We start from the raw sequence: 27493 nt of genomic DNA, 5'->3' as shown, positions 1-27493 counted from the left end.
AAATTCTAAGGACGATTTTAACAAGAAAAATATTAAGCCTATATTTTCCTCAAAATTATTAAAATTTCTAGAGAAACATAAAGTAAAATTTGATTAAAGGAAGAGATGCATCATGTTCTTTTCTAGGATATCTGAATGTCTAAAATATGCCAAGTTATCCAATTTAATTGATTTCAGTTCAGTACAGTTGATTCTCTCAGTCGTGTCTGACTCTTTGAGACACCATGGACCACAGCATGCCAGGCCTCCCTGTCCATCACCAGCTGCTGGAGTCTACCCAAACCCATGTCCATTGAGTCGGTAATGCCATCCAACCTGTCATCCCCTTCTCCTCCTGCCCTCAATCTTTCCCAGCATCAGGGTCTTTTCCAATGAGTCTCAGCTCTTCGCATCAGGTGGCCAAAGTATTGGAGTTTCAGCTTCAACATCAGTCCTTCCAATGAACACCCAAGACTGATCTCCTTTAGGATGGACTGGTTGGATCTCCTTGCAGTCCAAGGGACTCTCAAGAGTCTTCTCCAACACCATAGTTCAAAAACATCAATTCTTCGGCACTCAGCTTTCTTTATAGTCCAACTCTCACATCCATACATGACCACTGGAAAAACCATAGCCTTGACTAGACGAACCTTTGTTGACAAAGTAATGTCTCTGCTTTTTAATATGCTGTCTAGGTTGATCATAACTTTCCTTCCAAGAAGTAAGCATCTTTTAATTTCATGGCTGCGATCACCATCTACAGTGATTTTTGAGCCCCCTGCCCCAAAAGTCAGCCACTGTTTCCACTGTTTCCCCATCTATTTGCCATGAAATGATGGGACCAGATGCCATGATCTTAGTTTTCTGAATGTTGAGCTTTAAGCCAACAACTTTTTCACTCTCCTCTTTCACTTTCATCAAGAGGCTCTTTAGTTCTTCTTCACTTTCTGCCATAAGGGTGGTGTCATCTGCATATCTGAGGTTATTGATATTTCTCCCGGCAATCTTGATTCCAGCTTGTACTTCCTCCAGCCCAGCGTTTCTCATGATGTACTCTGCATAGAAGGTAAATAAGCAGGGTGACAATATATAGCCTTGACGTACTCCTTTTCCTTTTTGGAACCAGTCTGTTGTTCCATGTCCAGTTCTAACTGTTGCTTCCTGATCTACATACATATTTCTCAAGAGGCAGATCAGGTGGTCTGGTATTCCCATCTCTTTCAGAATTTTCCACAGTTTATTGTGATCCACACAGTCAAAGGCTTTGGCATAGTCAGTAAAAGCAGAAATAGATGTTTTTCTGGAACTCTTTTGCTTTTTCGATGATCCAGTGGATGTTGACAATTTGATCTCTGGTTCCTCTGCCTTTTCTAAAACCAGCTTGAACATCTGGAAGTTCACGGTTTCATGTATTGCTGAAGCCTGGCTTGGAGAATTTTAAGCATCACTTTACTAGCGTGTGAGATGAGTGCAATTGTGCGGTAGTTTGAGCATTCTTTGGCATTGCCTTTCTTTGGGATTGGAATGAAAACTGACCTTTTCTAGTCCTGTGACCACTGCTGAGTTTTCCAAATTTGCTGACATATTGAGTGCAGCACTTTCACAGCATCATCTTTTAGGATTTGAAATAGCTCAACTGGAATTCCATCACCTCCACTAGTTTTGTTCATAATAATGCTTCCTAAGGCCCACTTGACTTCACATTCCAGGATGTCTGGCTCTAGGTGAGTGTGAGTGATCACACCATTGTGATTATCTGGGTCATGAAGATCTTTTTTATATAGTTCTTCTGTGTATTCTTGATTTAGGAAATTAAAATTTATGTTTCATATAAATTCAACGCAAATTTCTGTTTACTTATTGACAATGATTCTGAAGTTCACTTTGGAAGAATAAAGATTTTAATAGTTAAAAATGTGTTTAAAATATCAATAAAAGATACTAAGATGTATCACCAAGTTATAGTAATTATTAGTATGATAAGGTTGTAATAATGAAAGGGTGAATAAAATGAAACAGATAGCTTTGAAAAAGTATCATGCTTATGATTATAAAAGTCATGAACAATGGGAAAAAGAATAATTAAATAAATAGTTCTTTGAAAATTAGCCATTCGAGAGATAAAGGAGTTTACCATAAAACCTCAGACTAGAGCCCCACTTCACATTAGATGCCTAAATAACTTTTTGAAACATTTGAGTTAAATGTTGTAAAAGCTTAAAAATGTAAGCAAATAGAGTTGGCTATTTAATTTTATGATGAAGAGAAATCCCAGAAGAAGGGTGTTGGGTTTAAATCTATAACAAACAACTTTTGTTCATAAGAAGTACAATTAACAACATGAAAAGGCAACTCATAAACATGCAAAATATGTGCAATGCATATGAAAAAGGTCTAATATGTATAATGGATAAATATATCTTATAAGTCTTAAGAAAAATGTGAACACTCCTATAGGAAAAAGGCAAAGATTTGAGTAGACATGCAAAGAAATGCACGTTGACAATAAACATATGGAAAATACAAATTAAAAGCAGATTTTTTGCCAATAATATTCATAAAAATTAGTTCTTATGAAGTTCTGAAGACAGGCAATCTCCTGTACTTATAGAAGGGAGTAAATATGATTTTTCTGGAAAGCAAATGGCAATATGTAAAAAAATAATAAAGAACACAATTTCTGCTCCAGGTTGGTGCATCAAAAGGTTGACCATTCACTTGCCTAGAACTCTCTTTTCCTTACTGATGGGTCGCTCCTCTTTCTGGTTGTTCACCCATATTTCAAATTTGTCCTCTACTGTGTTTCTAGTTTGAGCGGGGAGGTACCATGTAGCATTTTCAAACAACCCTGAGTTGTTGCAAATGACTCAGCTTTGGGTTAAGACACTTAATCTAGCATGAAACAAAATGATGAGTGTAGGATTGGGGGTCAGGCATACCCTAGCTTTGCTACCAGGTAGATAGTGACTTTAGGCAAATGGCCTAACCTCTCTGAACCATAGTCTGTTATGGATGAAAAGATAAAATATGTATAAAACAGTTCGTTGCCTGGAATATAGCAGGCAATTAAAATGGTCACTATTGTTACTATTATTGTGTATCAGGGACTGCAGGAGATCAATGAATTTCTCAAGAAATTATTGAGGTTTTTAGGAAAAGGTACTTTATTGTTGTTATTAATATCTAGTGCTACCAGAAGGACAGGATATGAACTGAGCTGCCAGTCTAAGTACTTAAGATATAAAGGAAATAAGTAGCTCTCAGGAAATGTTCTAAGCAAGTGACTCTTAGAGACTTCATTTCTTCTATTTCTCTATTCCCAGCACCAAGCACAGTTCCCAGCAGGTAGTAATATGCAAAGACTTGTTGATTAGGCGGATAGATGGCTGACTGATGACTGGCTGGCTGAGGTCTGAGAAATGAAACCCCTGGTAGTCAGGGAGTGGTGTGAAGGAGCACAGTGCGTGTGTGTCTGGAGAAAGGGGGCATACATAACTGGGAAGAGAAGGAGAAGGTAAGACAAAGGGAGTTGCAAGATGTGAAAAGATAACTTCAGTTTTTGGAGTTGCAGTCCTCATGACCTTTATGTTGTTTTCACACTCAACTAAAATAGCTGGGATATACTGGAAGAAATGCAAACTCTTATGGTCTTACTAATGGACTTGAAAATACCCTCCTTCACTTCCATCCTCCTAGTGAAAATTAGTGACAAGATGACACGGCAGAGACTTCTCCAGGGAGCTATTGCTGAAGTCTGTGGGGATCCAGAATCTAGGCTAACAGAGCAAAAGGACCATGGCCAGAGTGACCTGTTTCCTGAACTTTAAATTGGGACACATGGTCTGACCAAAGATTTTTTTTAATACATGAATATATTCGTGGTGACAATCTAAAGAGATACATACATCATATGTCCTTTCATACATTACCATTATTGGAAACAATAAAATTCTCTCAAATTGGAGCTGTCCTAAAAACTTGGAAGCATATGGTTGCCAGGATTTTTGGAATCTTTTAAAATATGATGATTCTGAAGGACTTTCAAAAGATTCAGTATTCTCACAGATTATGCACGCACATGCACGTGCGCGCACGCGCGCGCGCACACACACACACACACACACACACACACACACACACATTTCTTTGTTGTAGGAAGTCCTATCAGGGTTTCAGACTGGTAAATTTTTCCAAAGTCATGACCCAGGTACAAAAGCCCAGGCAGGACATGTTCAGCTTCGGAAGTGGTAGAGGGAAGTCAGGGCCAATACATGTGATGTTAAGCAGACTTGACTGATAAGGGTAACAGAAACTACACAGCAGGAATTCAGGAATAAAAAATGTGACTAGAAGGGAGAGTCAAGCATTTATTGGGATTGGAGTATGATGATTATGTATATTTTGTAAATAAACCAAGAAGTAGATACATTTGTTCAATGAGAAAGTTAATCTTTGCTGGAAGACCACAAGAGATGTCAGGCTTTATGAAAGACGAAAAAGGCCACCTACTCATTTGGCTCAAAAAGAGAATACTAGGATGAAGAGTGAAAGTGTTAGTCACTCAGTTGTGTCCGACTCTGTGACCCCATGGACTGTAGCCTGCCAGGCTCCTCTGTCCATGGGATTCTCCAGGCAAGAATACTGGAGTGGGTTGCCATGCCCTTCTCCAGGGGATCTTCCCACCCAGGGACTGAACCTGGGTCTCCCACATTGCAGGCAGTCTTTACCAACTGAGCCACCAGGGGAGCCCTAGTAGGTGAGGAAGGTTTTAAAGACAAAGGTGATAGCACCAGTCTTCATTCAGTTAGTGAACATTCTTGGTGTGCAATAATAAAAATCTTCCAAGTTCCTGCTTTCATGGAACGTGTATTCTAATGGGAAGACAAACAGTAAATGAATAAACAAATGTAGGCATAATGTGTTAGGTATAAATGTTATAAAGAAAATAACCCAAGACAAAGGGATAAAGAATTGGTATAGTGCAGTAGGAATGGGTTTTGGCTATGATGGTCATCAGGGTCATCCTTATTCTTGAGGAGGTGACACTTGAACAGAAACATGAATGAAGTAGTCAGTAACCATACAAAACTTAGGGAGAAGAGACTGGCATTGCAAACAGATTGATTAATAAGTCAATATGCCCTGAGGTGGGGTTAAACTTGGAGTATTAGAAGAACCAAAAGCAAGCCAGTGAGGTTGGAGCTGAGTGATTTTGAGGGAGGCAGGAGCAGGTTATGTGGGACCCTGTAGGCCATGGTGGTGAATTCACTTTATGTTTGCCAGAAAGCCATTGAAGGCCTTTGAGCAGAGGAGTTATGAGATCTGATTTATGGTTTAAAAGATTACCCTGGTTGCTGGCTAGAAAGTGCTTGAGGAAGGCAAGAATTGAAACAGTGAGGCCAGTGTAAAAGCTTTTTGCCATAGCCTAGGTTCAGGCTGATAGTGGTGTGGATGAGAGAGTGGTGAGGACTGATTAGATTCAGAAGATGTTTTGAAGGTAAACTTGATACAATTGCTGATCGCTTGGCTGTGGGATAGAAGGGAAAGAGGAACCAGGTAGGGCATGAGGTTTTTAGTCTGAGTAACTGGGTAAGCAGTGGTGCTATTTACAGAGGTGGGGTTATAAAGGTGGAGAATCAAGGGACAGATTTTGAACAATTTGAGATCTCTCTTACCTAGTGGCCAATAGGAGTAAGCAGTTGGATACATGAGTGTGAAGTTCAAGGTGTGGTCAGGATTGAAGTTACAATTTGAGGGGTGGATACATAGTATTTAACTGTGGGACTGGACAAGATAATCTAGGGGATGGGTATAGATAGAGAAGAGGTCCCACAGATATGCATTCCATGGAAACTGCTGTCACTGAGATTTATTTGTTCAGTCAACACATGTTTTTAAGTGCTTATTTTGTGTTAGGCACTGTGCTAAGCTCTGGAAATATAGTGGAGAACCAAATACAGCTCCTGTCTTTACAGACCTTAGAATGAAAAGCTACATGGCTGATAAAAGGATCAGGACAAAAATGTCACCCAGAAGGATAGACTAAAACATTGAGCTTTACAAAGAATAAAACAAACATAACAATTGCTAAGTCAATATGCTCCAGTTAAACCATAAGACAGAGAAGATGAGTATTCAGGATATGTGTGGGGGTGGGAGATGGGGAAGCAGGAGGAGATCAGAGTCAGGGACACTTCCAGGAGTGAGGCTAAATATCTCTGGAGAACATATAGGCAAAGAAGCCTTGGATAGAAAATTTTGAGCCTATGGAAAAATATCTTTTTCACTCAGTGAAGGTATGGAATAGTAATACATTCACATTGTGCCAGAAAAGATATACTAGAGTCACATTAGAGAAAAGATCAGAAAGGAAGTAAGTGGTTATGAGCTTAGGTTCCAAAGTCATGTGTGGATTAAAGTGAAAAGTGTGGAAAAGTATCTAGGAAGTTGCATGGCATATATGAATAAATGAATAAATAAGTGAATAAATGTTATCATATAATAATACTTACTCTGATGATAATAAATTTGAGAACCTTCTGCAGCTGAGCTAGTATTGCTCTTCATTAGTGTGATATTTCCTCCCAATGAACTGAGGGAAGAAACTGAGTTAATTGAGGCCAGGTCAATGCTTGGTAAATATATCTGGGTTTGTACTGAAAAAAAATTTTTTTCTTAAATTGATCCTTTCATTTTTCATTGTTTGTTGGTCAGGATCTTTTCATATGTCCCCTCTCAGTTACCTCCGAGAGAAAGAAAATATTTTCTTTAATTGGGCATCTTACCATCTCTAGAGCAGTGCTTCTCAGACTTGAAGGTGCTCAGGAATCACCATGGGATTTTGTTAAAATGCAGATCTCCATTCAGTAGGTCTGGGGTGGGGCTTGAGATTCTATAGTTCTAACAAGCTCCCAGGTGATGCTAATATTGGTGCTGCTTTCCATGAACCAAACTTTGAGGAGTGTGGAGCTAGGAAAACTACCTGGAAAACGCTAGAAAACACAGAGCTGGGGCAGTCAGTGACCTGAGTCTCAAATAAGTGAGGCATGCTTCACGTGATTACTCCTGCTTCTCTACTCGGCCTCAGGTGGTTCTTTTACATTACAGCAGTGTAAGGAGAGCATTTCATGGTGGGAAACTGGGGTTACCAGAACAGAAAGCCTGCATGTGATCCCTTACTGCCTCCATGTTATCCTGAAACAGATGTAAATGCACAGCTGTCAGCTACTGAGAAAGCTCCTGAGGAAAATCTCCATGGAGCAATATATCTTCCTTATATCATTTTCCTCTTCATGATGTTTTCTTTTCTCAATCCCATGAAAAATCACATAATGGGATTTTTGTTGTAACCTGTTTGAATGGATAGGACAATGGAGAAATATTGCAGCCAAGAAAGTGTTCCCACAACTAAAGGAAGTTTATCTGAGAAATGTTTGTGGCAGAACATAAGCCACTATTAGAAATAAAATTTGGGCAAGATGAAAAATCATTCAAAATAAATTGCATATTGTTTATCAGAAATACTTGTAGCATACAGAAAGATTTTAATTATGATTATTGAGATAAAAATTGTAGCTTTCAAATATATTGTTCCAATATGACCAGTATATTTTATTGCAAAAATAGTCCTTCCTCAAGAAAGGCCTCTGATAAATGGAGATTGAAATAGACAGTATACTCTGATGCCACTGATTATCATCAGATATCTTGGCCTTTTCAACATGATCCACTCTTTTAATGAATGAAACATGGAATTTTATTCCATTACTTGAGAGGCATTTATTATCTTTGTATATTGTATATTGTCCAGTCTTTCTTTGTTGTTTGAAATCATTTAGTTTTCCATCCACAGCCCTTTAGGAATTTTTCTGTACATGATTGATAGATATGAGAGCAGTATAGTGAAGTGTTTAAACTCATGGCCTTTAGAGACCGATTTGAATCCTCCTGTTGCCACTTATTACCTGTGTGACATTGGAGAGCCAATTTAAGGTTCTGGTGTCGGTTTCTTCATCTGTGAAATGGGAATAATAATAGTCCTTAATTTATAGAGTTGTAAGTAATAGTTAATACTTTAAACCAGCCTAAACTATGACCAGTGTGCTTGTGAACACTTACTAAGCTTTTAAAATGTTTTGGATAATCTTATTAATGATGTTAGATGGTAAACCGTTTCATATCAGTGCTTATGTTGTATCTCCCCAGCTAGACTACAAATACATTTTAATTATGGGAGCAATATCTTTTATGTTCTGTTTATTACCTTCAATGCATTGCTATTTCTGTATGTTTGCCATCGTCACAATGGATTTGGTTTGCAGATGCAACTACCATGAAGTAAATAAAAAAAAAATAGAGACTGTAATTAGGAAACGCTGCCATCAATAAGCAAGTAATGAGGTGGGGTAAATGGAAAACATATTTTCTCACTAATAATTAATACTAATTATAATAATCCTATTTATCAAATACCTACTTTGCTGTGTTAGACACTATCTTTTATTCTTCACATTAATTATATGAATTAGAAAACTGAAACTCATAGAAATTTAGTAACAAGTTTCAGGCCACTCAAATAGGAGTCACACTTATTACTCACTAATTACATATACTCCTTTGGCTTATTCCTTTTTTAAAAAATCTGAGATATGATTCTTGGTTAAAAGAGCTGAATTGAGTTCACATAACAATTCTGCTTCTTACTATACATGTGAAAAGTTGGAATTCAGAACCCATGTTTGTACAGAAAGACTCTCTAAATGTAAATCTGAAGCTTCTTTGTAAAAGACTTCATCCTCTGTCATTTCCTGGGAGCTCTTGCCTCCAGAACTACATAAGTTGATCATTTCCTACAAATCTTTAGTTACTGCCAACCCAAGATGACGCATCCTCTGTTATCATTCCCCAGGATTTGTCCTCTTTTTCCTCATAGGTATAATTTATGATAATGCATTTCTGATTTTCCACTCAATGAGAATAATCCGGATGTGAAAACGTTGTATTTCTCCATCTGTTTCAACACTTGGGCTAGTGATCACATTTTAATTAGTAAAGCAGTGGTCCTGAACAGAAAGAGAATGATCAATACTGTTGGTTCAAGTCCAGTTGTACTATAATGAACATCTTGGCTATAAACTGGATTCCTTTGGTTGACTTATAGTCTTGGCATTGGCAGATGATTAAACCAGTAAAAATCTCCTAGTTCTACTTTACTTGGAACCAATAATTTCAAGAGTTTTTCCTTTCTCTCCTGATCACTTCATTTACTATTCTTTATGGAGTGTGTGTTAGGTGGAAGACTTGGTCAAGGTAGATGTAGAGATGGTGATAGATCAGAGAGTAGGAAGATCTTGATTGTACTTTATTCCCAAGTATCCTTATTATAAGAATATATTTTGCCTTATGTTGATTCAGTCACCTGAATAATATGCATCTTTAAGGTTTCGATTACAGTTCCTTCATCATTTGCTTTTCTTCCAATTTGAGTATCATTTGCAAACTAGGAAATGTTTTCAATATCCTCATCCAAATAATTACATTCATATAAAAAATCTGTTAATGAAACATTAGAGCTAAGGGCTTAATTGCTGAAAAATCAACTCTCAGAGCTAGAAAATTCGGTTAAGATTCCATGGCAACAAGATCTATTATTAACTGTATAAATGTTATCTAATAACATTTTGAAATTAATGTGCTAGTTTAGGTGCTTTCAAGACTATATATAAAGGTAAGGTGCTGTTTAAAAATAAAATAGTCTGTTTAAATAGTTTCTCTGGATGAAAATTTTGGAAAACTTCCAGTTTCTTCCAATTATTTTAATCCTTATCAAATTTTATGCTCATTTTTCTAACAGTTAATGAGAAAGTGCTCCATTTCTTTTGAAATACAACAGCACTTGATATCCAAGTCTTACTTCTATCTAAACTAGCAGAAAAGAAAAATGCAAATACAAATGTAATGAAGTAGGAAAGTTGCTATAGGATGTGTCTAAGAAGGGAATCCAGGAGAGCAGGTCATCCTTTGAAGGAAAAAAACTTTAGATGTGAGAAAATATTTTTGAAATTTTAAAGTATGATAAGTATACAAAAGTATCTGAAGTTGAATGAAAGATATTACATGCTTATTTGCCACAAAAAAGTGAAAAATGGCCTAGGTTAATAAAAATGAATGTAGAAAGGTAGCAAGAGTTTTTAGTAAGCACTTTATTCATATCAAAGCAAAAAGGATTGAATACTGAAACTATTGAATGTATGACTGAGGACTTCTAGTAAGCACATTGAACAGATGATTCAGAAGTGGGAAACACCACTGAGATTTTTCTCACAACGTCCATGCTACAGATGGCAAAACAAAGGCCCAGGGCTGGGCAGTAATTTTTCCAAAGGCTCACAGTAATTATAGCAGCCTAAGCATGTGGAAGAATGCCAGGTTTCATTCTTCCAGAGCAGGGGGGACATCATCATGAGAGATGATGGTAGTATTCAAACACTGGAAGAAGCATTTATTGGAAATATGTTGTTTATTCATCACTATGCTGGTTATCAGAGGGGATCCCAAACAAAAAGACATAGTATTTGTCCATGAGAAGATTTTTATCAAATTGGGAAGACAAGGGTCTAACATATTTGCAGCAGCACCTAGAGGACAAGTCCAAATTCAGGTAAACTGTGAAGATCTAAAAGACCGCACAGCACAGACTAAGTACATGCTGCTGGAGCAATTCTGAGTAAAGGTAGTTACGGGGTGAAGTGACTAAAATATGGGACTTAAGCTGCTGGTGCTATATTGACACTAAAGGAAAAGACTGAAAACTGACCTTAATATGAGTACAAATTTAGGTTAATATTAAAGAATAACTTTCACTAAGTACTTCCTGGGACTGAGGAGAAAGCAAAGGAAGTGTAGTAAGTTGTTCCACCTTACCTGTGGTTTCAGTTACCTGCAGGCAACTGTGGTCTGAAAAACATAAACGGAAAATTCCAGAAATAAACAATTCATGATTTAAATTATGTGCTATTCTGAGCAGCGTGTCCACTTCATCCTGCCTGGAGGTGAGTCATGAGTTTGTCCAGAGCACTGGGCAGCCTTTTAGTAGCCACCTTGGGTATTGATCGAGAGGTAACCCTTATTTTACTTAATAATGGCCTCAAAGCACAAGAGTAGTGATGCTGGCAATTCTATTATGCCAAAGAGAATACATAAAGTGCTTCCTTTAAGCAAAAAGTCGAAAGTTCTTGACTTCATAAGGAAGGAAAAAAAATCACTTACTGAGGTTGCTAAGATCTATGGTAAGAACAAACCTCTTTAGGAAACTGAAGAAGGGGAAAGAAATTAGTGCTAGTTTTGCTGTTGCACTTCAAACTGCTAATGTTATGGCCACAGTGAATGTTTAGTGCTTAGTTAAGATGAAAAAGACATTAAATCTGTACAGTAACCTCTTTTGAGAGATCACATTACCATAAATTTTATTAAAGTTTGTTGTTATAATTTTTGTATTTGATTATTATTGTTTTAATCACTTACTGTATCTAATTTATAATTTAAACTTTATCATACATATGTATGTATAGGAGAAAAGTATTGAATATATATATGTATAGGGTAAAAGTATTGAATATATATGTAATCAATATATATTCAAAAGTATTAAATATATATGTAATCAATATATATTCAAAAGTATTAAATATATATGTAATCAATATATATTCAATACTATCTATCTATCTGTCTATTCATAGGCCTTGGTATTATTTGAGATTTCAGGCATCCACTTGGGTTTTTGGAACATATCTCTCCCCCAACCCCAAGGATGGTTGGGGGCTACTTACTGTATGTGCTTCTTGCTCTTCACAAACTTAAGGTTTGATTATAGATACAAGGCATTATTTTTGAAGTATAAGACATAGATAAGGAAGTTGATAATTAATTACTAAGTGAGAGACAGAAACAGGAAATCAAATGAATATCCTAGAGTGATCTCAACTAAGAGGATTAGTGACTATATGGTAATGTGGAAATATTGTGAGCTATTGAGTCATACAGATTGGATTCACATGCAGGCCATGATACTTAGTGGGTGTGTGGCTTTGCTGATCTTCTGTTTCTTTATCTGTAAAACTAGAGGTGTAATATCAATACTTGGGGCTTCCCTGGTAGCTCAGATGGTAAAGAATTTGCCTGCAATGCAGGAGACCCGGGTTCAATCCCTGGGTTGGGAAGATCCCCTGAAGAAGGGCATGGCAACCTACTCCAGTATTCTTGCCTGGAGAATTCCATGGACAGAGGAACCTGACAGGCTACAGTTCATGGGGTCACAAAGAGTTGGACATGACTGAGCAACTTTCACTTTTGATATCAATACTTGCATGGGTCCTGTGAAGATTGTAAATAATGGATGCAGTGGTATGGGACTTTTTTGGGGGGTAGTGAAAATGTCCAGAAGTTGATTGTGGTCACAGCTGCACAACTGTGTGAATATATTAAAATGTATTGACTTGTATAATACTTTAAATGGGCAGATTATAAGGTGTTATCTAAAAAAAGTTAAATGTAAATTTACCAAATTTGAAAAATTTACCAGATGACCTACTCCTAGGTATAGACGTAAGAATAATAAAAACATATGCCCACAAAACACACCTGAATGTTTGTAACAGTGTTGTTACTAATAGCCCCAAAGCAGGCACAACCCAAATATCTAACTGATGAGTGGATGAGTAAAATGTAAAATACCCATACAATGGAATATTATTCAGCCATAAAAAGGAATGAAATTCTGATACATGCTACAACATGGATAAATCTCAAAAATGTTACGCTAAGTGAAAGTAGCTAGATGTAAAGGACCATATATCATATGATTCCATTCATAAGTAATATTCTGAAAAGGCAAATCTTTAGAGCTAAATAATAGACTAGCTGTTGTCAGGGACTGGGGATGAGAACAGAGAGTGACTGCTAACGGATATTTGGGGTGTAATGTAAGTATTATCAAATTGGTTTGTGGTGATGGTTGCACAATTCAGTAAGTTAACTAAAAATCATTAAACTGTACATTTTAAATGGGTGCATTCTATAGTATGTAAATTATACCTCAATTAAACTAGCAGATTCAAAGTGTCAAGTAATATATGCTAAACATAATATAATAGCTTTTATCATTGTTGAAGCAATCAGGGAAGGCCTTCTGAAGAAAGGGACATTTGATGGTGGGTGATGGATAGGCTTTGGCTAGATAATGGGGAAGGGAAGAAAAGAAGGAAGGATGAGGAAGTAGTGTGAGTAGTGGTGTGTGGTGAGAAATAGCCCTGATGTAATGGGTGTTGCTCCCTGGGTAGGGAGTCTTTTGTTGTTGTTTAGTCATTAAGTCGTGTCTGACTCTTTGTGACCCCATGGACTGTAGCCCACCAGGCCCTCTGTCCATGGGATTCTCCAGGCAAGAATACTGGAGTGGGTTGCCATGCCCTCCTCCAGGGGATCCTCCTGACCCAGGGATTGAACCCACATCTGCATTGCAGGCAGATTCTTTACCACTAAGCCACCAGGGAAGCCCTTTATGGTGTCTGTACTAGGGACTGTTGTCAGATAAGAAACTGTTGCAATCAGACTGAAGACTGGTTGTGCGTGGCTGACACATGCTGGTGATGAGTAGTTAAAAATGAAGAGGTTTGAGTGATAGAGTCCCCGGGTGATAGAGACAGTTTGTCGGCTGGCTGGTACTGATCCAAACCATTTAGAGACTGAGTTTGGAAGAGCTTAGGTGATAGGATGTGATACAGGTGGGTTGGGGTGTGATGTGATGTGACAGCTGTCTAAGCAGTCACTTACATAGTAAAATCAGTTTTATGTCTGAGCAAGTAGGCTAGAAGGGCCAGCCTTGAGGAGTCAGGCCCAGAGTGACTAGCTTCAGAACAGGTAAAGGAAAGATAGAGTTGTGAAGACATGCTGGTAAAAAAAAAAAAAAATGGTGATCCAACTGGCTGTATTTTCTGTGGCTGCTCTGGAATCATGGAAGAAGCACTGACTATACTAACTTCCAGTCTTATGAGTTACTTACATAAGCAGCCCTGTCAACATTATGACTTTCCAACAAATTCACTGAGGTTGCTGAGGGAGAAGTCCACATGTCTTCTGGAAGTTGTCTAGAATTTTAAAGATTTCCTACTCAACCTAAAGCAAATCCTTACAGTGCTTAATCTAAGCAATGTGATAAGATCATGACCTTTTCAGAAATGCCTTTGATGTCAATCCTAATTCAGCTAAATTTTACCTGACACAGTAAGGATGAAACATTATAAGCTAGTTTGTCAAGCATCTCAGTAATCTCTTGTGGCAATAATCTGCTACAACTCAGTTCTGCAATGACGGGGACTGGTGAGTGATGTTCTTTGACTTGGAGGGAACTTATTAAATATTTGACCATTGATTAATGAAGTAAAAATGCACTAAGTAGACCTTGAAGTGAAGTAGACTGAATAGAAACCTTGCAGGCATTAGTCCCTCCTGCCCACTATCCATGGTGATTTATTTTGAAAATGATGACTATTTATAGCTACAATGACTCAGAAAAACCAGTGTTGAAAATCAACAGTTACAGAGATGAAAAACATTGTGGGTAACTCCTATCTTGAATTTTAATCACCATTATAAAAGTGAAAAAAAAAGGGGACCTATAAAGGATTCACGTTGTGAAAGCCCATTTTTCCTCAAATGACCATTCTCATGTATAAATTTAAAAGCTATGCTATCATTTTTAATAATATAAACATAAAATATCAAGGAAATTGAAATTGCATTTTTATTTTTTCAGGTACACTTTATGATTGGCCATAACAGCAAAGTAAGTATATGATATTTTCGAGTTGATCATCCATTAAGTTTTAGAATGCTTTTAATCTCTTCTTCATCAATGTGTTCCATTTTCATGAAGACAATAGATACTACAGTTCAGAAACTGAAGAAATAGGATTATTTTGGTCATTATTACTTTTCTTAATATTTTCATAAATTATCAGGTTTCTTTCTATTAAAATTTCTCTCTGTATCCACAAAGATTATTGAGTGTTTAGAGGATTGACAGCATACAGCATGCTGGTTTTTCTGCCTCTTGTTTTGTGCCTCAAAGTGATATACAGAGTAAAATCTGAAATATTTCATACTCTTGTAGACTATCATCTCATTAATTCTTATTGAGGCTTGTTTGCCATGAGAAACTCTTTCTTTATTGTCCAGGTTAGATTTTAGCATGCCATTCCAGACTATATATAGTTTTTGAAGCTTCTTTCTAGAGCTAATCTCTCAATGTGATCATAAGGCAAATGACCAAAAACCTCCCCCTTTATCATAAAAAGGCTTTACATAACATTATGAACATAATGTAACATTCATAATTGTCGATACCAAATGAGATATAAAATCAAGGTGGCATGGAAGCTTCTGCTAGAGATGGAATGCTTACCAGTGTTGCCTTGCAGTTTCTTCCCTAGACTTTGAACATTTTTTGTTCATTACAGCCCCTCAGACTTTGAATACTGCAGCCCCAAACCTTGCTTCATGACAGTCCCTGTGTGGGCAACTCATTTACCAAGATTTACAATTTCTTTAACAAGAAAGTGAGAAGATACTAGTGTGATAACACAAAACAACTCTTCATGTCCTGGTGCCCAACAGGTACTCTTATAAATTACTACCAAATAATAGGAGATGGCAATTCCTGCATTACTGCCACTAAAAGATAAATCTATGATGCATTATTCTGGCTTTTACTGTCTCTAAAACATCATCAGATTGAATTTAGAGTGGCAAGGATACAAAATAAATACACAGGACACCCTTCTCATAAAGTAGAGAAAAGCCAGCCTTCTTTGTGCCTGAGTGCTCTAGTGTCAAAATGGAATGACAAGTCTGAGCAACTTCTTGTTTCAGCACACAAAAATTGTAGACCTGTTTCATCCTTTTCTTTAAAGAATGCAGGGCCAGTTTGTAATAGAAGAAAGAAAAGCCATTGTTTCAGTCCTACTGCTATCACTAACAAGCTGTATGACCTTTAACAAGTCACTTAAGTTCTCTGAACCATAGTTTCCACCTCTGTAAAGTTTTATGGTTAAATTAGATGACCTTCAGGTTCCCTTTTGGTTTTAATATCTTATAGTCTAATATGATTAATGCACATAATACCATATGTACGTTATTTATAATTGTATGTACCTTACTTGTATGACGTGACAGCAATATATGACTACAGAGCTAGCAATTTTTTGAAGATGAAAAAGACAATGTGGCTGCTGAGGCAGGCTAATAATAGTAGTAGTAGTGCTTGTATATTTTTAATTCACTTAACAAATATTTATTGAACACCTGGGTGTCACATCAGTAGTAGGTGTAGAAGTGAAAATGAAATATTCCCTTTCCCTTCACATGTGATAGTGAAGCATATGGTTCTGTAATATAGAAAAGTCCTGATTAACTAGATACTTAGGGAAAGGGATGTTAATTGAGGCTTTAAAAAAATTAAGTAGTACAGCTATCTTTTATTTCAGTCTTTGTGGTTAAAACATTTTATAAAACTGTAGTCCATTTTGTTACCTTAGTGAACATAATTGAGTTTTACTTTAGTATTTGGAGTATTTTTTCAGGGTCTCAAGTTCATAATTATGAAATCAGTCCTTATTGTACAGAAAGAGTAAGAGCTTGTGATGAATAGGACTAGATCATTTCTTAGGAGATTAGTTTGTTTTTCTTTAAGTATTCATACATTCAAGATGCCCACTCACTTAATCACCATCTTCCTTTTTCTCATAAAAGTTGAGTATAGAATATGAAATAAAATGTTTCATCAGTTGGGCTTCAGTTAATTAAGGTTTAACTGTACATAAAATCCTGATTAGTAACATGGGAATCTGGTTGGTTCTGGGGGGAATTAGTACACTCAGCTTTCAGTGCCAGATTTGGTTAGGAACATGGGCTGACTACATGATGGCATCCGGAAGAGATCAACCAGAAAGGTAAAGGTGGAGCATGCTGGAGTTACTGTTTTTTTACCCAGCTTTATTGAGTTTATATATTTATTTAAGATTGTGTAAGTTTAAGACATATTCTGCAAAATGGATAAAGGGATTTAAAATATTGAGGTTGAGGGAATTCTCTCCTGGTCCAGTGGTTAGGATTTAGTGCTGTCACAGCTATGGCCTGGATTCAATCACTAGGTTGGGGAAATAAGGTCCCACAAACTGTGTAGGAGATAGATCTATCTTCCATCTATTTGAAGAGCTCTCTTGTGGAAGGGTGAGTAGAATCGCACTTGGAAGGGATCTGAAAAGTTATCTATTCCAATACCTCCACTTCTATATATCCATTATATATATATATATATATATATATATATATATATATATATGTATATGTATGTATATATATCACACATATATATAAATCAGTCAGTCAGTCAGTTCAGTCACTCAGTCGTGTCCAACTCTTTGCGACCCCATGGACTGCAGCACGCCAGGCTTCCCTGTCCATCACCAACTCCCGGAGCTTACTCAAACTCATGTCCATCGAGTTGGTGATGCCATCCAACCATCTCATCCTTCTGTCGTCCCCTTCTCCTCCTGCCTTCAATCTTTCTCAGCATTAGGGTCTTTTCCAATGAGTCAGTTCTTTGCATCAGGTGGCCAAAGTATTGGAGTTTCAGCTTCAGCATCAGTCTTTCCAATGGATATTCAGGACTGAGGATATATATAATATCATATATATTCTATGCTATCCCCTTATTATATATCCATATAATATCCCATATATATATCCATATAATATTTGAATCCCTTCTACAGCATTCCACTAAATGAGATTATCTGGAGAACTTCCGTCGTCGCCCATTCCACCCTTGTTAGCTCTTTTCCTAGTTGGGGCAAGTGAGGACTACTCTTCATTGTGGCACATAGGCTTCTCATTGCGGTAGCTTCTCTTGTGGAGTAGTGACTCTAGAGTGTGCGTTCAGTAGTTGTGGTATATGGGCTTAGTTGCTCTGCGTCATATGGAATCTTCCAGACCAAGGATAGAGCCTGTGTCCCCTGCATTGGCAGGTGGATTCTTATCCACTGTGCCACCAGAGAAGTCCCCACATCTTTTTTAAATTTTATTTTTCAGCCATGCTGCATGTGTGATCTTAGTTTTCTGACTGCATATTGAACCCACACCTCCTGCATTGGGAACACGGAGTTTTAACCAGTGGACAGCCAGAGAAGTCCCCTAATATGTCCTTATACTCATAGCCCATAACTCTTTTAAATAATTTATAATATTTTTATCATGTTTAGGTTTTATGTATTTGCCCAGCTGAAACATGAACTCGAGGTTAAATAATGTCTTGTTCATATACCTTTCCCATAGATTTAACGTATTTGAAACAAATAATGGATAATGATATATAAAGTAGTATTTTGTTTCATTGATCATAAACTTCATTCATCAGTTTCATAGAATATTACCTAATTTTACATTCTGAAAAAGTGATTCATTCAATCCGTAACTTCTTTTGTTAGATTCCATCATATCCTTTTCTTTTCAACCTTTCTCTTTCCTGACTGAAGAATCTTTTGTTGTTGTTGTTCCTTATTCTGTTAATTAAGTTTTTTTCTGGATCTTTTCCATATCTGTCATGGAGCAAAACAGTGAGCAGGAATAATTGGGGTTGAAGTGTGAAGAGAGAGGCACTGTGGCAACTGATAGCGTCATTCATCCTAAGTGAAAATTCTAAACATTGTTATCAGTACTTCTTTTCATTCTTGCTTGCTTTCCCCAAGTCAACTCCTAATTCTCACTGTATCACATAGCAATTGTGATTATTTCCAGGTCGGTGGCTTATTATTAGTTTGTCTTTCTTTGCTCAATAATGTAAATTCAGAGTGCATATTTTAGTGTGTGGCACTAAAAGGTTAATTCTTACTCTTCCTTTGGACATATGTCTTCCTTAGCACTGCATATCAATTCTGAATCAACTTTTCACTGGAATTTATAGAAAATTAAAGGATATTTCAAAGGCAATTTTTATTCTCTCAAAAAAGGGAAGGCAGGATGAGAAGGCAAAGTATAAAGGCTGAATGGGGGAGCCTGAAGTCAGTTTCTCTGGTAAAAGTTTGAAAACAAAAACCATCTCTTTCTGAAGTGAAAAACAAAACAAAAACAAGAAACAACCACCTAGAGAAGCCATTTCAAACTTTGGCAGCATTAAGAAAGCTGTGGCCTACTACCTAGATTAGACATGATAGAAGTTTGCCTGCCTCACCAGTCTTTCAATAGCAATTCCTTTTGATGACTGAACTTGAGTTACTGAAAGCCCAGATAAGTGATAACAATAGATCAACTGGAACCCAAGGAGTGATGAGCAGAGATGAATGATTTTTAAAATACGGGGAAGCAATAGGAAAATCTTTCATTAAATAGACTACATATATTTCCCCTTTCCTGTCAACAAATAGCATTTCAAATTCTTTACCCTAGAGTCTCTAGCAGAGTGTCCCTTACCCAGAAGGCTCCAACATGATAAACTGAAATCTGTTTGAACAGCAATGTTATTTTGGGAATAAATGCTAAGATGCTTGGGGAATTGTTCATGTCATTGGATGTTTTTATGAGATTGGATTTTCCCCCAGACTTGTTGACTTGTATTCTAAGGAAAAATGAACCCTTTCTTTGGGGGGTGTTGAGGCAAGAATGAGCTGTTAACATTCGGTGTGTATCTCTGTAAATCAGTGTACTATTATGGTGAGAAGTGAACATTGGTCTCTGGGTTGTCATTTCTTTTCTTTTTTTTTAATTGCTTTACAATGTTGTGTTAGTTTCTACTGTACAGTAAAATGAATCAGCTATATGTACATATATATCCTCTCTTTTTTGGATGTTCCTTCCCATTTAGGTCATCACAGAGCACTGAGTAGAGTTCCCTGTGCTATACAGTAGGTTCTCATTAGTTATCTATTTTATACATAGTAGTGTATATATGCCAATCCCATTCACCCAATCCATCCCACCCTCCCTGAGCTGCCATTTCTACTTCTGAGAAAATTACATTCAAAAGTCACTGAAAATGAAGCATTTATGCTTTGAATCCTACATCTATAAATACTGTTATGTTTGGGCCTTTTAGTTTTTCCTTATGTAAGATATTTCTGCCTTTAAGTAAATGACACATTTAGGTTCAAATATGTAAGTTGAATCAAAAACTGGAAGGAGCTATTCTAATTTGAAGAAACCCTTCTTGGGGAAGGCAATTCATAGCAATAGCAGGTTCACTCCTCTTCTGTGGTCTTTTAGGGCTTCTGACCTTTTCTCTCAAGCATAGAATTTTGGCTCCAAGTTCCTTTTTGCTTGTCCTGGTATTTCCTATGCTAAGAGGCAACTCTTTAAAGAAGGATAGTGTGAATTTCTACCAAATTGAACTAATGTTGTAAAAAATGGACCTGAGTTTAAACCAACCAACTAAACACCGAACAAGAGACCACTTAAAGTGATTAGAACCAGAAATAAAACTGCTAAGTTGCTTCAGTCATGTCTGACTCTTTGTGACCCTATGGACTGTAGCCCGCCAGGCTCCTCTGTCCATGGGATTCTCCAGGCAAGAATACTGGAGTGGGTTGCCATTTCCTTCTCCAGGGGATCTTCCCAACCCAGGGATCAAACCTGAGTCTCTTATGTCTCCTGCATTGGCAGGCAGTTTTAATCACTGAGCTTGAAGTTCTTAGCATTCTCTGAATTGAATATGAAACGTGGAATTATTTCATTCAGTTTAATTCACTGACTCAAACAATGGCTTATTTTCATACTTTGTTACTTCCTTAGAAAAGAATCATAGGTATTCCTTAAAAATTAACACAATAGTAATAGAATTATAGTATATTTTCAGTGTAAAAAAATGACCTTAGAGGCTAATCTGACTGCCTCCTTTCTCAGATGACAAAATTTAGACCAGAGAAAATGGATTAAAGCAAGTCTTATGTAACTTTGGTGTCCTCTCAGTTCAGTCATCTTTCCAACACTGCAAGATGTTCCCTATATAGTCAACTCTTTGGGGATTATAATTTAAAGAAAACAATAATGAAGGATATAAAAAAATCATCAGTGATTTTCTATTCCTCTTTACTAGCGTAAATAGCTAGGTTCAGAATCTGGCAAATTGGAGGGAGGGGCTCTGGGCTAGAGGCCAGTCATAGTTGGAACTGGGGAAGGTTGTCCCAGACCCTCTGAGTTTCAGAGAAAAGCTGACCCAATCAGAAATTTATCCATGGAATACCCTTCATTTAGTACCAGTCTTGCGTTCTCTAGTTCCCAGTTTCCCACCAGTTTGCCCTCTTTAAGGCATAGACTTAGGCTTGGAAAATTCCTTATAGGTATGTAAGTCATCTGCTCCTGTTATTTGAGTCCACAGCTTTCTTGACAAGTGGCCATTAAGTACATGCAGGGGTGACATATTTCATGCCGTTCAGCCATCCTCATCACTCTCTTCTGCACATGCCCTATTTGGTCCATGGGTTTTTAAAGACAGGGAACCCATAGTTGAATACAACACTCTAAGGAATAGTCTGGGCAGCCCAAATTAGATCACGAGCATCATATTTCTTGTCCTAAGAGTCTACGTTTCCATTCATATAGCCTATACTCATGTCAACCACATCATCCTGCCAACTCATTGTGCTTGTAGTCAACTAGAATCTCCTAGTCTCTATACACAGCACTGTTTTAAAGCCAATTTCTCCCACGATGTACTTATGTAGCATAGACAATTTTTAATGCAAATGCAAGATTTTATATATCTGTCTATGAAATTATAACCTGATATACTGGCTCATAGTTCCATCCTGTCATGAATTTGGGGGCATCACAATTGTGTTATTCAACATGTTAGCTATTCTGAATAGCTCTGTGTCATCGAAAAACTACTTCCTCACCCATGGCTTGGATTATAAAAATGTTAAATAGGATGCAGGTGAGGGGATTGCTAGACATAAATTAACCAAATTAAGCCTTGATATGGCTGTTCATTCATTTAAGCATTAACTTAATTGGCACCATCGTTTGTCTCATGTGTTGTTTAAACTCAGCCAATAGTACGTCAAGAAAGACTTTGCAAAGTGCTTTGCTGAATATGAAAGACTTAGATCTGTCTATTTCCCTGTTCTGTCAGTTAGTCAGCCTGCTCAAAAGGAAAGTGAAGTTAGTCTGTTAAGACATGTTCAGAGTTTATCTGCGTTGACTACTAGTACTGGATGCATCCTAGCCTCAGAACTAAGTCAGTAATCTCAGAAATCTTTTGTGAGGGCCAAGAAACATTAAGTGCTTTTATTAATAATACTTCTTTCTCATGAATCCTGGGCTTCAGTTTATTCTTATTAATGATTCTGTTATTCTTTTTAGTTCAAAAATAAATCTCTTTGACAGAAAAGACAGATACAAAATAGGGGTTATCTACTTATTGATTCCAGGATTGGTTTGACAACTATCATCATATTCATATTCACTCATTTTTTTTTATCATGCCCTGGAGAGACCTTAAAAACCCTCCACCCCTGAATTTTTTGGCCTCCATGTCTTTCCTAAGTTATATTATCTTAAGCTAGTCATACCCTGTTCTTTACTATATGCTATTATTTTCATCTTTTAGCATCACCTTTAAAAAATTCTGACTTTGTGAAAAAGTCCCCAATGGTAGCCATATCTTAATCTGAAGGAAATTCCCCTTTTACCTCCTGTCAATAGTACTAAGATGATGATGATGATGAAGGTTATGAAAACGACAATGACAACAACAAAAGTATTATAGGAGCTGACAGCCATTAAGCACTTACCAGGTGCCAAGAACTATTCTTAGTTCATTCAGACTGCTATAACAAAGTACCATAGACAGATGGCTTGTAAGCAGCAGGAATGTATTTCTCACAGGTCTGGAGGCTGGGAAGTCCAATATCAAGGTGCCAGCTGACTCAGGTCCTGGTGAGAGCCCACTTCTTGCTGTGCCCTCACATGGTGAAAAGGGCAAGAGAGGTCTCTGGGGTTTCTTTTATAAGCGTACCAATCCTACTTATGAGGATTCCACCCAAATGACCTAATCTCCTCCCAAAGACCTCCCTCCTAACATGGTCCCATTGGGGTCAAGATTGCAACATGAATTTTGTGAGGGTGCGAACTTTCAGTTCGTAACGTGTGTGTGTGTGTGTGTGTGTGTGTGTGTTCAGTTGCTCAGTCATGTCTGACTCTTTGCAACCCCATGGACTGTAGCCTGCCAGGCTCCTCTGTTCATGGGATTTCCCAGGCAGGAATACTGGAGTGGGTTGCTGTTTCCTTCTCCAGGGGATCTTCTTGACCCAAGAATTGAACCCACATTGCTTACATCTCCTGCATTGGCAGGAGAGTTCTTAACCACTAGTGCCACCTGGGAAGCCCCTCATAACATATTCCAAGTGCTTTTCCTGGGTTAATTCTTAATTTCTACAACCCTTTGAGATAAATCCTATCATCTGCATTTCACATATGAGCAATATGATGGCATAGAGAGGTTAAATACCTTTCCCCAGATCCTATAGTTAGTAAGTCTCAGAGCTGAAAGCCTGACATTCAGATTCCATGGCCTGGGATTTAAACCTTTACTGCTTGAGAACACAGGTCAGACAGACACTGAAAGGCTGAATTGTCAAAGGAATTATGATGCAGTCTCAGAACATCTTACAGGCGAACTTGTGGGGTGTACAGAATTAGTTTTGGCATGCCTCATCTCCTCTTCTACACATTTAACTACCCTACAGCTTCTGGTTGCCAGCCTCTAGGTTTTCTCCACTTGTAAGCTATCCTTAGAGCTTCAGCTACATTGTAAAATTCTAGAGAGTATGGTTTATGTTTCGCGCATACTGTAGCCAAGCACAATGTTAAATATGGGGTGTATGTGAAATCCTTGTGGAATTAAATAAGTGACAAACTTTGGAACTCATGGTTTAAAAAAATATAATGGGTTGTGTTCTAGAAGAGGTATGTGTGCATGTGCACATTCAGAAGCTCAAGAACATTCTCAAGTGAGCTCTGAGTAGTGGAGGGAGACACAATATTTGGCATAGAGCAGTGCTCAGTGACTGTCTGCTCAATGAATAAATGAATGAGTCAGAGAGGCAGAGAGTTTCCTTGAATTAAGATCAATATCAGCACACCCCCATCCCGGCCTTATTTCTGCAAATTATATACTCTTTTGAGCCATTAACTAATGATGCAGTGTGCTAAAGTCTTTTATTCAGGTCTGAGTCATAGTAATTATGCTAGCGGCTTACTATACTATTTCATTACAAGTTCAATTAAAAACGTGAGTGTGTATCTGTATGGGATGTGTGTTTGTATATATAATCTCCAAAGACAGATAAGAATATTATGTGCTTTTTGTTTGAGTAAACAGATCAACTTGTAGTCTCTTTCAGCTAGGTGAATACAGTTTATTATCTTAGTATCTGGGTAAATCTTGAGGTGCAAATTGACTCAGACCTATTCAAATTTAATATCAGACTTTAGACAAATCCTTTCATAGCAAAAAATAAATGGAGAACATATGATGGCTTAGGTCTTTTATATATAATTATATGGTTCCCAGAGGGGAGTTATAATTGAATTATAAGCTGCCTCATGAGTATTCTAGCTGGTGTTTAGAGAACCGCGAAGCAGAGCTGAGCAATTTTTTTTTCACCAGCTAGAATGTGAACAAGACACCCTATAATTCAATTATAACTAGCCTCCAGGAACCATATAATCATATTATAAAGTAGTTTGGGGAAACGGCATGTTTTTCCAAACGTTGTATATGTTTAAATGATAATTTGATAATTCTACTTTCCCTCTCACCTTTCCTAGGCACACAGGTATGGGGACACCTTCTGTGACCTTATTCTCATGTACTTCAAAAAATGTTTTGAAATAAATTATCATCCTAGCAAGGCCTTAGCTTACTGTTCTTTGATTTTAGGACATGCCACTTAAACTCTTTGGTCCTCAATTTTCTCAACCATAAAAAAATAGGATTCAATTTAGATGATATTTGAAATACTTTCCAACATAAGCATTCACTGAGTCTAACATTAGTCATGGTTCTTCAAAGTAGAAGACCAATAGGATGGATTGATTGATCTATGATATAAATATATGTTATATTTATATAGTGCATTGGCAAAAATATTCATTAGGATTTTTTTGTAAGATATTATGAAAAACCTGAATGAACCATTTGGCCAAACCAACATAAAGTGAGAGAGAGAGAGAAAGCAAGTGCATGAGTGAGGGAGAAGGAGTTTAAGAATTGGCTCACATAATTGTGGGAGCTGGCAAAGTCCGCAGAGTAGACTGGCCGGCTGGAGACCCAGGGTGTTGCAGCAAGTCTGGGAGCAAAATTCCTTATTCCTCACAGTATGACAGTCTTTTCTCTTAGGTCTTCAACTGGTTGGATGAGACATTTACATTATGGAAGATAATCTGCTTTATTCAAAGTCTACTGGTTTAGATGTTAACCACATCCACAAAATATACTTCCACAGCAACATCTAGACTGGTGTTTGAACAATAAGTGAGTACTATGGTCTAGCCAAGTTTACACATAAAATTAGCCATCGTAAGTCTGTATAGCAAGATAGTTTTGCACTGTTCAGGCTCTGCTTCTTCAAATTGTAGATTATCTTTTAGGAACTTGAATGTAAACTGGGAAGGTAAAACTTTAGCTCTGAAGCTTTGGTATAATTCAATATTTTCATGAATATAATATATGAAAGTAGTTATTTTTATTTCTAACAAACTGACCCATATACCTTCAGAAAAGGAAAACCATGTGTTTAAATCTGTTTCCTATTGAAGACTTCCTCAAATTTTCTATCCTATAAGTAAGTGATGGTACAATAACTCTCCATAGAAAACCCACCCTATCTACTTTTCCACTGTCTTATGGAGGTTTCCTCTGAGTGACTATAGTTCTGCTGGCTATATTACTTTTTAGTATTTGGACTAGTTTTTATTTAAAAGTAATGCATACACATGTACATTAGTGCTAATAGCAGCACTATTCTTGATAGTTAAAAAGTAGCAACAACACGGATGTCCATCAAGTGCTCAATAGATAAACAGAATGTGGTATATACATACCATGGTACACAACAAATTATGGAAAATTCTTAAAGATATGGGAATACCAGACCACTCTACCTGTCTCCTGAGTAACCTATATGCAGACCAAGAAACAACACTTAGAACTGGATATGGAACAATGGACTGGTTCCAAATTGGGAAAGGAGCATGACAAGGCTGTGTGTTGTCACCCTGCTTATTTAACTTATAAGCAGAGAACATCATGTGAAATGCAAGACTGGTTGAAGCACAAGTTGAATCAAGATTGCCAGGAGGAATATCAGCAACCTCAGATATGCAGACGATAGCACTCTAATGACAGAAAGTGAAGAGGAACTAAAAAGCCTCTTGATGAAGGTGGAAGAGGAGAGTGAAAAAGCTGGTTTAAAACTCAACATTCAAAAAACTAGATCATGGCATCCAGTCCCATCATCACTTCATGGTAAGTAGATGGGGAAAAAGTGGAAACAGTGACAGATTTTATTTTCTTTGGCTCCAAAATCACTGTGGATGGTGACTGCAGCCATGAAATTAAAAGACACTTGCTCCTTGGAAGAAAAGCTGTGACAAACCTAGACAGTGTATTAAAAAGCAGAGACATCACTTTGCTGACAAAGGTCTGTCTAGTCAAAGCTATGGTTTTTCCAGTAGTCATGTATGGATGTGAGAGTTGGACCATAAAGAAGACTGAGTGCCGAAGAACTGATGCTTTTGAATGTTGGTGCTGAAGAAGACCATGGGATAGTGTTCAGCCATAAAGGAGAGTTCAATTCTGATTCATGAAAAATCAAGGGACTCACCTCCAGACTCATTTCCTATCATAACCACTGTTAATGTCTTGTCCCTTGATTTTTCACTCAAGCATGTTTTAAAACTTTCTGTATCAGCTCATGTACAGCTTTCACATTCTTTTGAACAGCTGTCTAGTACTCTGTTATGTGGATACATCTGAATCTTTTTAAACATATCCTTCCTGTGGAATTCTTAGTTCTTTCCAGTTTTGCAAAAATGCCACATACACATTCTATCATATCTATACACAAATCAGTACAAAAATATATCTGTAGGATAAATTCTTAGACATGAAATTGTCTAGATAAAGGGAATGTGCATTTGAGATTTTGATAAGTATTGATTACTTCCTTGTCCTATATAATAGTTGAACCAATTTAGACTCCCAATGACAGGACTTGAGAGCACTTACTTCTCCTAAGTTAACACTAGATATTATCAAACTTGTTAATCTTTGCTAATATGACAAGTATAAAAAAAAAAACTTTTTCTCATTTTAGTTTGTAATTATGAAGAAATTTGAACATCTTGTATTTTGTCATATGTATTTTTTATTGTGAATTTTCTGTATGCTTTGTTCACATTT

General features: G+C 37.1%; 1 protein-coding gene across 1 annotated transcript in view; it reads left to right on the top strand.

The window, feature by feature from the left end:
* Nucleotides 1–27493, top strand: part of TENM1 (teneurin transmembrane protein 1) — an 862693-nt gene that overhangs the window by 128897 nt on the left and 706303 nt on the right. Inside the window, exon 3 of the mRNA XM_070462280.1 lies at nt 14792–14821. The gene's annotated coding sequence lies outside the window, so the exon portion shown is untranslated. The remainder of the gene's footprint in view (nt 1–14791; nt 14822–27493) is intronic.

Source organism: Odocoileus virginianus, unplaced genomic scaffold, assembly GCF_023699985.2.
Source record: "Odocoileus virginianus isolate 20LAN1187 ecotype Illinois unplaced genomic scaffold, Ovbor_1.2 Unplaced_Scaffold_2, whole genome shotgun sequence".
NCBI lineage: Eukaryota > Metazoa > Chordata > Mammalia > Artiodactyla > Cervidae > Odocoileus > Odocoileus virginianus.
The sequence above is the reverse complement of the archived record's forward strand: the minus strand, read 5'-3'. Positions and strand labels throughout refer to the sequence as shown.